Source organism: Anser cygnoides, chromosome 5 (assembly GCF_040182565.1).
Source record: "Anser cygnoides isolate HZ-2024a breed goose chromosome 5, Taihu_goose_T2T_genome, whole genome shotgun sequence".
NCBI classification, from domain to species: Eukaryota; Metazoa; Chordata; class Aves; order Anseriformes; family Anatidae; genus Anser; species Anser cygnoides.
The window spans coordinates 35,752,854-35,766,366 of NC_089877.1; the positions used below are offsets into that span (position 1 = coordinate 35,752,854).

Consider the following 13,513-nt stretch of genomic DNA (forward strand, 5'->3'; position numbering starts at 1 on the left):
AAATAGTTTTCAACAGTGATAAACTGGTTGTTCAGGTGTAACTCAAATAGATGCTTAAAAAAAAAAAAAAACCCTCCTTGCTCGTTTCAATGCCATTTCTTCAAACCAAGCCTGTTAAGAAACTTTGAGCTCAAGATCCCAAAGCAGGAACCACCTTCATTTTGCTTCCTATAGAACAAAAAATACTCTATCAGCATTTAAAGGCACTAAACAAAATTAATAAACTGTAAACCAACCTCTATTTACTAAATTTTACTTGAATTCACTCTGTTCCTAAAATAGCCATTATTCTAGTATTTAAGTGCATGATTTAGAAGCACACTCAATGGTGCTTATTCACCACTAGTATACAGGCCAGCTAAAGGCAGTGTTAAAAAAAAGTCCTCCCTCCCATTCTTATGGCTTTGGACCTCAAAAAAATTAGTTCTCATTGGCTGATTAACATTTCCAGCTTGAAAAGGGACTGGTAGAGACATCAGAGATTTATCTCAATTCTACAATTTGGGAAAGTAAGAATATTTTAGAAGTCATCTCAATTTTAGTGTTCAGAGCTGGACCCTGTTGCCCCTTCTACCTCCCACAGTAGGAGTCTTACCTTGAAAAAAGATCTCTGAGAAATACTTCTAGAGTGAATTCAGTCCCTTCTTCCTTCTGACGGCAGGTTGCTGCTTGTCTTAAACATGGGAAACATCCCTTGCTTCAGGCAAAAATTCTCAGCAATTTCATCTTAAAGCTTCTTCAGAAGAATCCTGGTTCAGTCTCATACACATGCAAGCACATCAAGCTTGCAGCTGCTTACTCACCAGCATTACCCCAGCGCTGGCTGCACGGAGGAGTATATCAGTGCCAGACGCCCCCTCTTTCTGGCAGTCAGCAGAGGTGTTGGAAGAATAACCGAAGGTAAAATAACCTCACAGTCAGAGGACAGAGAAGACCACAATGATAAATTCCATTAAAGCCTTGCAGTTAAGTAGCCGAGACCTCAGTGTAGACACACACCACTACCAAGATCTGTAATGCAGTGAATCAATGTTTTCTGGGACCTTTTTTTATTGTGGGCTGATGCTGTGATCTCAGCAAAGAGGATGGGACTGTGTGTTGAGTGACATTTTACACAAAAGGCAAGAGCAAGATACTAATCTAGATTCTAGTGCATAAAGACTATACGTGCATTTCCCCTCAACTCAGCCTTGAAATCACAGGACTGCTGACTTACGCTTCACTCCAGGGCGGGGAGGGAGTTAACAGCCATAACAAAGCCTCACACTTTGAGAATCAGTGATTAAAGACTCCTATGCCCTATAGAGATATAAGCTGCAAACCGTGAGTGGCAAGTATAGCGTTACAGCATTGCTCAGGCAAACCAAGTGTTATTATCAATCTGGTGAGCTCTCCTGTGTCCCTGGGCTGGCTATAGGAACTCCGTGGGTGTTGTGCTGATCTTGCATAACTGGCCTGCATCCATGACATGCAATTCAGAAACACAAAATGTAATATCATCTTGACACTTCTGCAGGCTAAATTTCAGCAACAGATCTCACGGCACCCCGCAGAAGAAGGAAGGTAAAGTGTTCTAAGGCTTTAGACCTCATAGGGATGTAAATTAGGACAGATTTATTAAGATGATTGGAACAACAAGAGTTTACACTGACTGAAACTCTGCAGATGTAACCATTATGTTCCTGCTACTTGAGTCCCAAGTGGAACCCAGCAGAATCTAATTCTGTAATCAAGACAGCAAGTGAAATAGCTTCCCCCCAGTGCAGTCAGTTTAGAAATCAAGTCAAAACCAGCAGGGCTGCCAGTGAAGCAATTAGGTATTTTCCATAGGTAGTCTGATAAAGAAGCCAGTTATTTACTGTTTCCTGGCATGTCAGTTACTTCAGTATTTCCTGGACAACATTCACAAAGGAAAAGCTTTTTTTTTTTCCTCTCTCTCTTTTTTTTTTTTTCCTCTTAACAATGTAAAGACATTGTATCCAAGAGACAATTTTTTTGTTGGTGGTGTTTTGCTTTTAGAGTTGGCTTTTATTTCCTCACCTGGATAACCACAAGCACTTTTTTTTGTGAACATTAGGTAACAAGAAAGCCTGCTGCTAATTCTTTCTCATCAGGGCCTGGGGAAAAATACAAGCTGTTGGGCAAAAGCTGAAAAACAAACAGAAAAGATAGGAGGGGGGAGAGAAGGGGAGCGAGAAAATAACTCAGGAATGAGTCAGTCATGCTCCTCCTGCTTAGTCACCTGTAGTGCTTCTCTCTAGACACACCGGAGATGAAGAAGATGCCTGCCTGCCTGCCACCCACCTCCTCCTCCTGACAAGGAGTTACAAAAAGAGGAGATGGGGCAGAGTTTTAGAGGACAGTCATTCAAGATGCACGCTTTCCAGAGCAGCAGAGCTGACAGTAGTCTGTTTGCTCGTGTTTCCCACCCCCTCCTGTCACCCTCTGTGCTATTTCTCAATTAAATCATCTTGAATCAATGTGTTCGTTCGGTGGTTTAAGTTCCTCTGATGGTGCCCTGCAGTTTTGACATCGTAGGGAGTTGCCATGGAGAAAAGGGTGATGTCATTAACACAAAAAGCACTGAATTTACAAATACGACAGGAACAGTGCTATTTATAAAAAGAGCTGCTTTTCTCCCCCCACTCTTTGCTGGAGTGGGTGGAGGCAAAGGCAGCAGTTCCATTCTTGATGTTCCTGTCAACAAGTCTCAGAAATGAATTTTCTTGTTAGAAAATATCCTGAGCTCATGAAATTGCTGAATGCTGTCAGCTTTCGGACTTCATTCATTAGAGCTGGATTTAGCCTTCCAATTCACAGTTATTTTTGAGGTCATATAACACTCGTGTTTGTATAGTAATTTCTATCCTGGAATATCTGTGCGGTGTTACTGAAATATAGCCACTTCTGAAAGGACAATAGCATGTAATGAAAAAGAGAGGAGACAGATACCCTTTTTTATGTAAAGGCTTCATGCAGCTTATAATCACTTTGAGTAATAACTCTGACTGTTGGTTTTGCCTTAACTATGTGGGGTGCCATTGTGCATTAATGTACCCCTTATATAATGAAACATTTAGTGCATATAAAAACTGCAAACACACAGAAGACATAGAAAAGAGAGAAATTTAGACATGAACGACAACAACAAAATGGAATAAATTAGGAGGAATGAAGGGTGGTTTAAGAACATGACAGAGAGCCTCACAGATGTCGAGAGTATGGTATCTATGCATGTGTATAGCACCTAAACCAAGCACCTAAACACTCCTAAAAGCCAGATGCTAAGAAGAATTATTTCACCAAGATACAGTTCAAGGTCCAAAATTCAGTTTTTAATACTATCCGCTCAACAAAACAGCTTAGTTATCAAAGAAAAAAATATTTGGATCTCAATAGTTGGTACAACTACACTCCAGTTTAAACAAAAAAACAGAGCAATGCTTTCCCCAGTTTGACTCTCTGGGTACTAACTATCGTCAATAACAAAACCTATTTTGGTAAAATGTTACTGGTTGCACTGTACACTTCAACTGCCCAAAAGCACCACAGTGATAGGAAACAACAGAAAGTACTAGTCCAAATGCAGGTTAGGAAACCAGTAACTGCATGCATCAGTGTTACCTTGTTTTTATGTACCACTTCTCCACAGAAGTGAAACATTATAAATATACATACATATTTATATATGAAAATATACATAAGAATATAGTGCCCGTTTTATAAATGGGAAAACATAGGATTTAAACAATTTGTCCAGTATCACACACAAAGCCAGGAGCAATGCTGACAGTGGAAGGTAGTTCTTCAGTCTGGAACCATTTGTCTCAGTAACAGAAATTTAACAAAACCATAAATGCTCGAAGTATTAACAGGGCTTTGCCAAAACATCCACAGCTTCTGCAGCACGATATCCAACAGGTTGGCTTTTAACATAATGAAATTGCAAGATGATTCAGGAGAAGCGTAGGGTTTCCTTATCTCACCTTTACAGCTAGTCCAACTACTCAAACACCATTCCCATATTTGCTGTCTCCTGTTTTGAGAAGACTGGGGTAAATTTACCAGTTTACCAAGAACTGTAAATCTTCTTCATGAGCCTCATCCAGTGCAACGTGCATTCCCAACCACATAGCCCTTTCCCCTCCACCTATTTTGCTATGCATCCATTTCTGGAAAGGATATTGATACCTCAGGAAACAACATTGTGGAAGCCACAGGAAAGTTTACTGAAAGTGAAGAACATGCCATATAGTGAAAGTCCACAGAAACTTAGGCTTATAACTGAGAAAGTTATGAAGTGATCTGCTGACACTTTAAAAGTATAAAGGTACACTGCTCACTGATAAAAATATCCTCAGTTGAGCAAATAAAAAGCAAAAGACATTTTGATCTTGGTGCATAGATCACATGTGTAGCAGAAATGAATGCTCTTAATCTTGGAGTGAGGATGGCTCCCATGCTCAGCTGTGTGGCAATTATCTGTTGAAAGGACTGAGAACAGGATCAGTGTGACTTTTCCATTGTTGTCTAGCTCAGCAAGTGAAAAAAATGCTTTCCCAGGAGATGAGGGGGAATAATAATTGTTTTAATTACATAAAAATGGAATATTCTTATTACACGTTCCCTATATGTTAAGCAAATGAGAGACTATCTGTACAGCTGCCCACACCAGTTGTCAGTAACGTTTGCTGTTTCAGGCTAGGCAAGACTACTTTCAGCTGACACTCATGTTTTACATCTTGATATAAAAACTGCTGCTTTCAGTTGCACGGGATCTAAGCAATAGTTTCCAAGATACAAGAATATGGCCGACCCTACTAAAGCTCTATGAATGAAGTTTTGCATGGTTTGCCTGCAAACACAGCAGGAACAGTTGATGTGTCACTGAAAAAATAGATGTCTGCTTACAGTTTAAAGGATGTTCGATTTAATCCCCCAAATACTTATCTTTTAAAAAATGATATCAGCAGATCTGGACTGTGAAGCCATGGGAACAGACTAATGAAAGGACAAGTTGCAGACAGTTCAGTTCATGGTAGAGGTAAAAAAACTAGGCAAGGTTGACTCTTTAGGGAGTAAATGAAAATCTAGTGGTGTGGCAGAATGGTCCAAAATGCCTTTACTGGATCTATTTTTACTGGTCATTTAGGAAATTATCAGTAAGTTATATCCAGCCACCAGTAAATCCTACAATATTTCAACACTTTTCTTCCCAATTAAATTATTCCCGAGTGAATGATTATTTGAAGAATTACACTACATCAAACTACATTATTATTCCAGCTTCAAGAAAGGAGCTATACAATTCAAGAGATACTGAAGAACTGTGTATCTAAAGAATGCAAAGCACCAGAAAAACAAAAATAAGCTTGAGCACAGAAACTGAGCAGAAGACTAATGTTTGTCTTTTGTTGGAATTGTGTCACTTAGTTACTGCTCCTGCTTTGTGAACCACACTTACATATCAATCAGGAGCCACAGGATCAATAATTAAATAGCTTTGGATGGAATTTATGACAAAAGAAAAGTAGGGAACAATAAATAGTTATAGAAGCAATAAAAGGAACTGGGTTCTTCCCAGGTCTTCCTGAGTGACCGCAGTGATCACAAGCTAGTTTAGTAATTTAAAATATTCTATCATATAAAGAATGAATGACAGTGAAACCTCCTTATTTCTGAGTTTTCAAGACATGGCATTCTGTTGAATTAATCAAGCAGAGAGGGGCAATGAGTGTAAAATAGTAAGAACTGAGAGAATAAAACTGCAAAAGGAGCTTCAGTCTTCCTTCAACAATCTTTAAGGGCGATCTTTTTAAGCGCATGCACATTAATGTAACTGCAGTGCCCATAGCCCAAGGCTAAATGAGAGACTCTAACCACCAATTCTCAAGACCACAGTCAAATAACTCACTTAGAATAAGAACACTGAGCTTTTGTACACCGAAGCATCACTGGGAAATCACCAGTGCACAGCACAGAGTGCAATACCTCAGAAGTTACAGTTTAGCCCAAAGCCACTTTGGAATATTTATTATTTGGGAAATCAGCAGCAGCACAGAGGAAAGACTTGGAATTATTCGCTGATGCACATGCAGGAGGTGTAATTTGTCTACATTTAAAAGTATTCATAAATTGTATGGACCAAAAAACAGTTGGATATGTTTCATAGTAGATTTTGTAGAACCAGAGCAGAATTAATTAGTGCATGGAATCCACAATCTGGTAGGTCAGTCAGAATGACAGAACATGATAAGCAACAGTGTACTCCATAAAAAATAATTAGGATTTTTTGTTTCTATATTTTTTTCAATTTTAGACTACAGATAGAACAAGTGGCTCACTTAAGTCCTTTTAAAATTTTCTTTTAAAATATGATTTCACTGTCTCTTCTCAAGTCAGACAGCAAAATTTCAATGAGGTTGATGAGTAGACTTTATTTTATTATGTAAGATTATTTTACAAAGTAGTGAGGATAGTGACACAACCAATAGGTAGAAAACAATGGAAGCCAATTACCAAATTAATATAAAGATATTCGAAACCGAAATAATTCAGCTTATTGAAATAATTCAAAAACTTCCAAATGTTCAGATTCACATCCTGTCAGCTGTTCACAGTATCCTGAGGGCAACAAAGCCGGTAAAAGGGCCTGAAGTCTGGACCTGTGAGGGGAGGCTGAGGACATCTTGGTCTTTATGTCTACTTTTCGTGCCTTGCCCTCCACCAGATGAAAGAAGAGCTCTGAGATTTGCTAGTCTGTAGCGCGAGGGAAAAAATGTTGCTGTACAGGAGAGATGTAGACCTCAAGATTCAGATCCTGTATTTGTCTAAGGTTTCGCAATTTCTTAACTATTTTGCAGAATGAAAGCCTGACAAGAATCATATATGTAATAGTGAGAGTTTTGCTTGCTTTAGAATTACCTAACTATTGTCCCAGGAAAATTTAAGGTTACTGATGTAATCCAACATAATTACCTTTATACAGTGCTGAATTTTTGTTAAACATTCCTGAAGTTATATAAATACATAACATAGGCCATAAATAAGAATATCAAATAATGTTATAATTCTATAGCAAAGGCTGTGAATACAAATGTGGGTTTTCATGCACCAGCCACATGAAATGCATTCTCCTTATTCATCAGTTGAATCTATAGACACACCTAATTTAAGTGTTACAGGGGGCACATATTAAGGTAAACTGCAAGCTACTGTTTCTAGTTCACTCTGGAAATTTTTTGTCAAGTAATTTCTGCTAGCACAAGCAAAACTTAGAGCTCTGATAATGTATCAGTCAAACAGGTGACTAGTTCAACTGTGTGATTTTCATAGCCTTTGTCTTTAACACAGACCCTAGGCTTTGAGAAGTCTCAGATATGAGGACATATAGAACATTTACTTATCAGTTCAAATAAATATATATCAACTCAAATCAAATAAATATATATCAACTATCTCAGTTTTAAAATTTTCCATCTTATACAAATTAAATACCTTTTTAGGAGAGCAGGTGATGAATTCTATAGCTGACATTTCCTTAAAATAATCTTTTAAGATGCAAACCCTTAGCAAGTTAGCTTCAGAGCTTGCAACACATTTTTTGTAAATATTTGTAGATGTGCTTTTCAAAGTAAGTTTTGCTTTGGTGTTAATGGTTTGGAACTCTGATTCTTATTGTTGGCTTCTACAGATTCTTTTAATCACTTTTCTGCTTTCAACTATCAAACTCTGCTTTTTCTCATCATTTGCACTGACATAATCAGGTAGAAGCAATAAAATCATAAAACGTCGCTGGTCGTTACAGTACATAAATACTGATGAGGTAACCTGTATTATCTGTAAGTAAAGACAACGATCTCTATGAGCCCTACAAATACTAGGAGCAACTCCTTTAAACCCAGATAGAGCTAACATGGCCTACTGAGCAGTAAGTGACTCAGATCTGTGTTTTTTACCCCACAGTAATACCCCACACACATTTCACAGTATATATACACATCTAATGCACACTTTATTAGCGTAGATTCTTTTTATCCATAGCATCTGTTGGGGGGCTCAGTGACTTTCTGCCATAATTTCTAGACCCATTTTCACTAAATATAACAGAGTGGACAACATTATTGATATAATTCCTTTACTAGTTCTGAATTAAAGCACAGAGTGTATGTGAACATGGAGGAAAGGGGGTTCCTGTGAATAGCAACAAATTGTTTCAAAGAACAAACAGCTATCACTTCTTCAAGTCTTTGTCCATGTGAATCTTCTGTTGAGCAGCTAAATAGTCCAAGCTGGACAGTGAGACAGTCCAGGAGTCCTTCATGGTTACTGCTACATTATACAAATTACCAGTATCTTACAACAATACAAGACAATATAGAAGAAGATGCATTAATTGCTGGATACAATTAACACTCCTGGATGAAGCAACAACCCCGGTTTAAAAGTTCTAGGGGTAGAATAATAAAGAGACTGCATGTAGAAAATGTTTTGGAAAGAATTTCTTAAAGAACATAAGAATTACAGAAAGTCTTCAGGACATAGATGGCCTTGAATGAGAAGGTAGATTCAAACTAGTCCTGCCAGGAATTTCAAAACAGAATGATGACTTTTGCAGATGGAAAAAAAAAAATCAGTTTCTTGAACTGCTGAAAAGCCACTTGGCTGGGGTTATAATGTAGATGTTCCTACACCTAGGTGGAAACCTATAGAGACCAGTAAATAGGTCTGGCAGAAAAAGAAGAAACATCAATACTGTAGAAAGAGGCAGGAATATATACAACGTGAATTTTCTCAACAGACAAGCAGACCAAATATTCCGTAGTTTCAGATGAAAATATCTGGCATTTGGGTAGGTTACCACATATGGAGCTGTTCTGCAAATTGCACATTCAAGGACATCCAGAGCTTCAGTCAAGTTACTTTTAATCTCTGAAGAAAGCTCTTCTGTACCCTTGCCCTTTTCTATAGGTGCTGAACTTTTCCCTGTAGTCCAATATCCTAGCAAGGACTAAGAAAGAAATCTGGATAAGGTTTGTTTACTGTTCTCTTCCCATTCTCTGGCCAGTCAGAAATCTAGGGAGACATCAAAAATTTAAAGTACTGCTGCTGATATACAGATCATAAGAGAAATAACACAAATAAGATTCTCAGGCTTTAGGAGAATCCATATTTACTTTCCAGCAATGTCCAACATTATAAATCACTTCTATTCTCTTAACCTTTCTCATCCAACACTAGTATGTACAGAAACATTTTAGAAGCAAGGAAAAAAAGCTGTGCATAGAAGATTAGTTTACCTACTGCAGGTTACCCAGGCAGGAGAAAAAGCATCATCTGGACTATAATATTATTCTAAGTACAGCTTCATATTTAACTTTAGACTATACTTGAATTGCATCTAATTAGTGATTTCAGTGAAAATTTATTACTGACCCAGTAGCTAGGATTTTTGCTGTATCTCTAGACGGTGCAATACATGCAAAAACGACTTTGTGTACAAATGAAAAGCAGGCTAAAGAGGAATAGCAACATCTCAGAGATCATACAGGTGTGTGTTTTTTCTTTCAGATAGTAAAATGAAATACATTTCATCTATTAAAAAAGGTATTTTTGTTTGGTTTTAGGAGTAATTGATTTTCTAGTATATCTGCTTCTACAGTTGTATTTCTCTCCTATAGTTAAAGATTTTCAAACTCTGAAATGTAACCACTGATTTGCGGAATTCAAATGTGGTAGGCACTTTGATTCAACTAACGTTCATATTGTTGAACATCACACACTTTGTGTTACATCCCCCAACTATACAATTAAAGAAACGTTATGTTATTCTGATGAAAATGTAGAGCCATTTCCTTAAGCAAGGTAACTTTTATTTTATCTGCAGGTTTCATATTTTCACATTAGTTACAGAAGAAACCAAAGACAATAGAAGTAGAATGGTTGTGTTAAATTTCAAGTATATGGTGTTTCCCCAAGGTAGCATCAGTCAGCCTGACACCTTTTTATCCAGATTCCAATGGTATTGCTTTCTGGTAACAGAACATGGTCAAACCTGTTTTGACCATGGATCAAAGTTTACATGAATCTTTTCAGGATCCGGGAAACTACAGGCCCGTCAATCTGACCTTGGTGCCAGGGAAGCTCATGGAGCAGATCATCTTGAGTGCCATCGCAAAATGCTTACAGGATGCCCAGGTGATCAGGCCCAGACTGCATGGGTTTATCAAAGGCAGGTCCTGCTCGACAAACTGCTTAGTGGAGGAGGGAAAGGCTGTGTATGTTCTCTACCTAGACTTCAGTAAGGCTTTTGATACCATTTCCCATAGCCTTCTCCTGAAGAATCTGGCTGTTCATGGCTTGGATGAGCGTATGCTTCATTGGGTTTAAAACTGGCTGGGAGGCCAGGCCCAGAGAGTCATGGTGAATGGAGCTAAATCTAGCTGGAGGCCGGTCACAAGTGGTGTGTCCCCAGGGCTCAGTGCTGGGTCCAGTTCTCTGTAATATCTTCCCCAATAATCTGGACGAGGGGATCATGTGCACCCTCAGCAAGCTGGCAGAGGACACCAAGGTGGGCAGGAGTGTTGATGTGCCTGAGGGCAGGAAGGCTCTGCAGAGGGACCTGGATAGGCTGAGGCCAAATGTATGAGGTTCAACAAGGCCAATGCCGGGTCCTGCACTTGGGGCACAACAACCCCATGCAAGGCTGCAGGCTGGGGGCAGTGGCTGGAAAGCTGCCCTGCAGGAAGGGAGCTGGGGGGATTGGTGGGCAGGCAGCTGAACAGGAGCCAGCAGTGTGCTCAGGTGGCCAAGAGGGCCAACAGCCTCCTGGCTAGTATCAGAACTGGTGTGGCCAGCAGGGCAAGGGAAGTGATTGCCCCTCTGTACTCGTCCCTGTTGAGGCCAAAGCTCAAGTACTGTGTTCAGTTTTGGGCCCCTTACTTCCAGAAGGACAGGCAGGTGCTCGAGCTTGTCCAAAGAGGGGCGATGAAGCTGTTGAAGGGTCTAGAGAACAAGTCTTATGAGGAGCTGCTGAGGGAACTGGGATTGTTTAGCCTAGAGAAAAGGAGACTCAGGGGTGGCCTTTTCACTCTCTACAGTTACCTTAAAGGAAGATAAAGCAAGCTGGGCATTGGGCTCTTCTCCCAGGCAGCAAGTGTTAAGACACAGGGAAATAGCCTTGAGATGCCCCAGGGGAGGCTTAGTTTGGATATTAGGAGAAATTTCTCTACTGAAAGAGTTGTGCAATATTGGAATAGACTGCCCAGGGAAGTGGTTGTGTGACCACCCAGGAAGTCTTTGAGAAACATGTAGATTTAGAACTTAGTAGCATGGGTTAGTGGTGGACTTTAGTACAAGTTAAAAGTTAGACTAGATGATCTTAGAATCATTCAGATTGGAAAAGACCTCTCAGATTTACCCTCCAACCAGGTCTGAAGCAATGGTGTGTTTTGGGGCTAGGATGTTTGGATTGGTTTCCACCAGCCCTCCAGGTAAGTGTCTGCCTCTAGCCTCAGACAAGTTTGCACTAAGCATCTCATTTTGAATTATAAGACACAGGCATGCTGACACCTCAGATACCATGACTGTAATAAGCCAGTTATGAGCTAGAGTAGAGACCAGCCCTGCCCTCAAGATGCTAGGAGATCAAAATTGTCCTAACATCTACACAGGAAAAGAGGCAGCTTTAAAAGACACCAAGATGACAAGAACTGCCACAAACAATAAAGGGTAGGGCAAAATCACAGCTGATGTCCAGGCTTAGAAGTCCAAGGGAGGTTGTTAGTAATAACTACGATGACAATTGGAAGAGCTACAAATTCAAATATAGTGTTTTTATATGAATAAAAATAAGTCAAAGGAATGTCATAGATCATGGTTGTACCCAATAGCTTGGCAAGCAAATGTTGTACAGATAACAGGGATGTCTGGGGGAAAAAGAAGTAGACCTTTTATGTGAGTTGATTGCACCAATATAAGAGAGGCAAAGACAAACCCAGGCAGGAGAGCTACAGAGTTTCAGCTGAGTTAAACTGAGAATGAGATACAGAGATGCCTGCACTTTTTTTTTTGTAAAAAGTTCCTCTTCATTTTTCTTTTTTTGTTTCTTATGTCAAAGTCTGTAATGTCATTGCTAAATTACAGTGCTAATAACATTAGTTTTAATAATTCACTGGTTACAATACACTGAGGTACATACATTGTCTGGAATGTACACAGAACAGCAGAATGGTTTGGGTTGGAAGGGACCTTAAGGACCACCTAGTTCTAAGCTCTCTGTGCCATGGCTCCCAACCGCTCCCAACCTACACCTGGAAGAAGAGACCAGAATACCCCTATACGCTGAATGTAGTGCAGGGCTATAAAATAGCTGCTGTAGAGCCTGCTGGGACTTGAATCCACAATCCCCACCTGAACAGTAACAAGACATGCTATTGTACTACTGTTCTAGGATAGAGTCTTAGTTGAGGTAAAAGAATCAGAACACTTTTTGCTCAGAGAAAACAGTAGTCAAGAAAACACAATAATAGTGTTTCAGCTTTAAAGTAGAATTCAATTTAGAATAAAGGCAAAGAGGTTTAGTTACATATTTTGAAGACATAAGGAGCAAACTTCCTCCCTGAAACTCTGTGCAGACTGTTCCCAAAAGCTTTGTCTGAGTAAGATTAATGAAATAGAAGAACTTTGCTAACGTTTCATCAACGCTGCTTGGAAACAGGTTTTGTCTGAGAGGTCCTTAGGATGACCAGATAGTGTTAGGAACGCTTTCTTACTAAGCTACTTGGTTTTCCTAGCTGTGTTTCAGGCTCTAATTGTAAAGGCTAAAAATGAGAGGACAAGGAGTGATATCACCCACAACTTGTTTAAAATCAAGTTGGAAAAAATAATTTAAAAATTTCAGCTAAATGAAAAGTGCTGACATGCATGTAAATTCCTTTTCAGCTGACAGCAGTTAGTCCAATGCTTAGCTCCCAGATATTTTACTGGTGATCTTTGCTTCAGCCTCTGGCTAGAGAAACATTATCATATTTTACTATTTACTTGCTCAGTAGGTAGCTAACTAACAACTTGTATTACAGGAAGCATTATTTAAGGCATTAATGGACAAAATTCTTCATAAGCAGTTTACATTAGGACATAGTAAAGCTTGTCTATCAACACATTTAGTCTTATTCCTGAATTACAAGAGGATATAATCTTCATAAAAGGAACTATGAGGAAGACATTAGGGATCTGGAAGAGCAAGAACACATGTCAAAGCACAAGGATTAGTGACAGACAAACAGAAAGAACAGGAAAGAAAGTGGCTTATAACAACATAGAAAATATGGACTTAAGTTCAATTAAGTGAGAATCAAACAGAACCATGACCAGAGAATTTGACCAAATAAAAGAGACACTAAGCCAGCTTGTTTGTTAATCAGAATTACTAGCGATGCAGTCTTCTTTCATACAAGGGAGAGGCTGTAAGGAAGTAAACCACGCATCTGAGAAGTTTCTCTGTGCTTAAGGT

General features: G+C 39.2%; 1 protein-coding gene across 3 annotated transcripts in view; it reads right to left on the reverse strand.

Moving 5' to 3' along the window:
* The window catches only part of PAK6 (p21 (RAC1) activated kinase 6), a 41,418-nt gene extending 40,094 nt beyond the window's left edge, over nt 1-1,324 (reverse strand). For all 3 annotated transcript variants that reach the window (XM_048064942.2, XM_048064941.2, XM_048064937.2), the window contains exon 1: nt 596-1,324. The gene's annotated coding sequence lies outside the window, so the exon portion shown is untranslated. The remainder of the gene's footprint in view (nt 1-595) is intronic.
* Between the last annotated feature and the right edge of the window lie 12,189 nt (nt 1,325-13,513).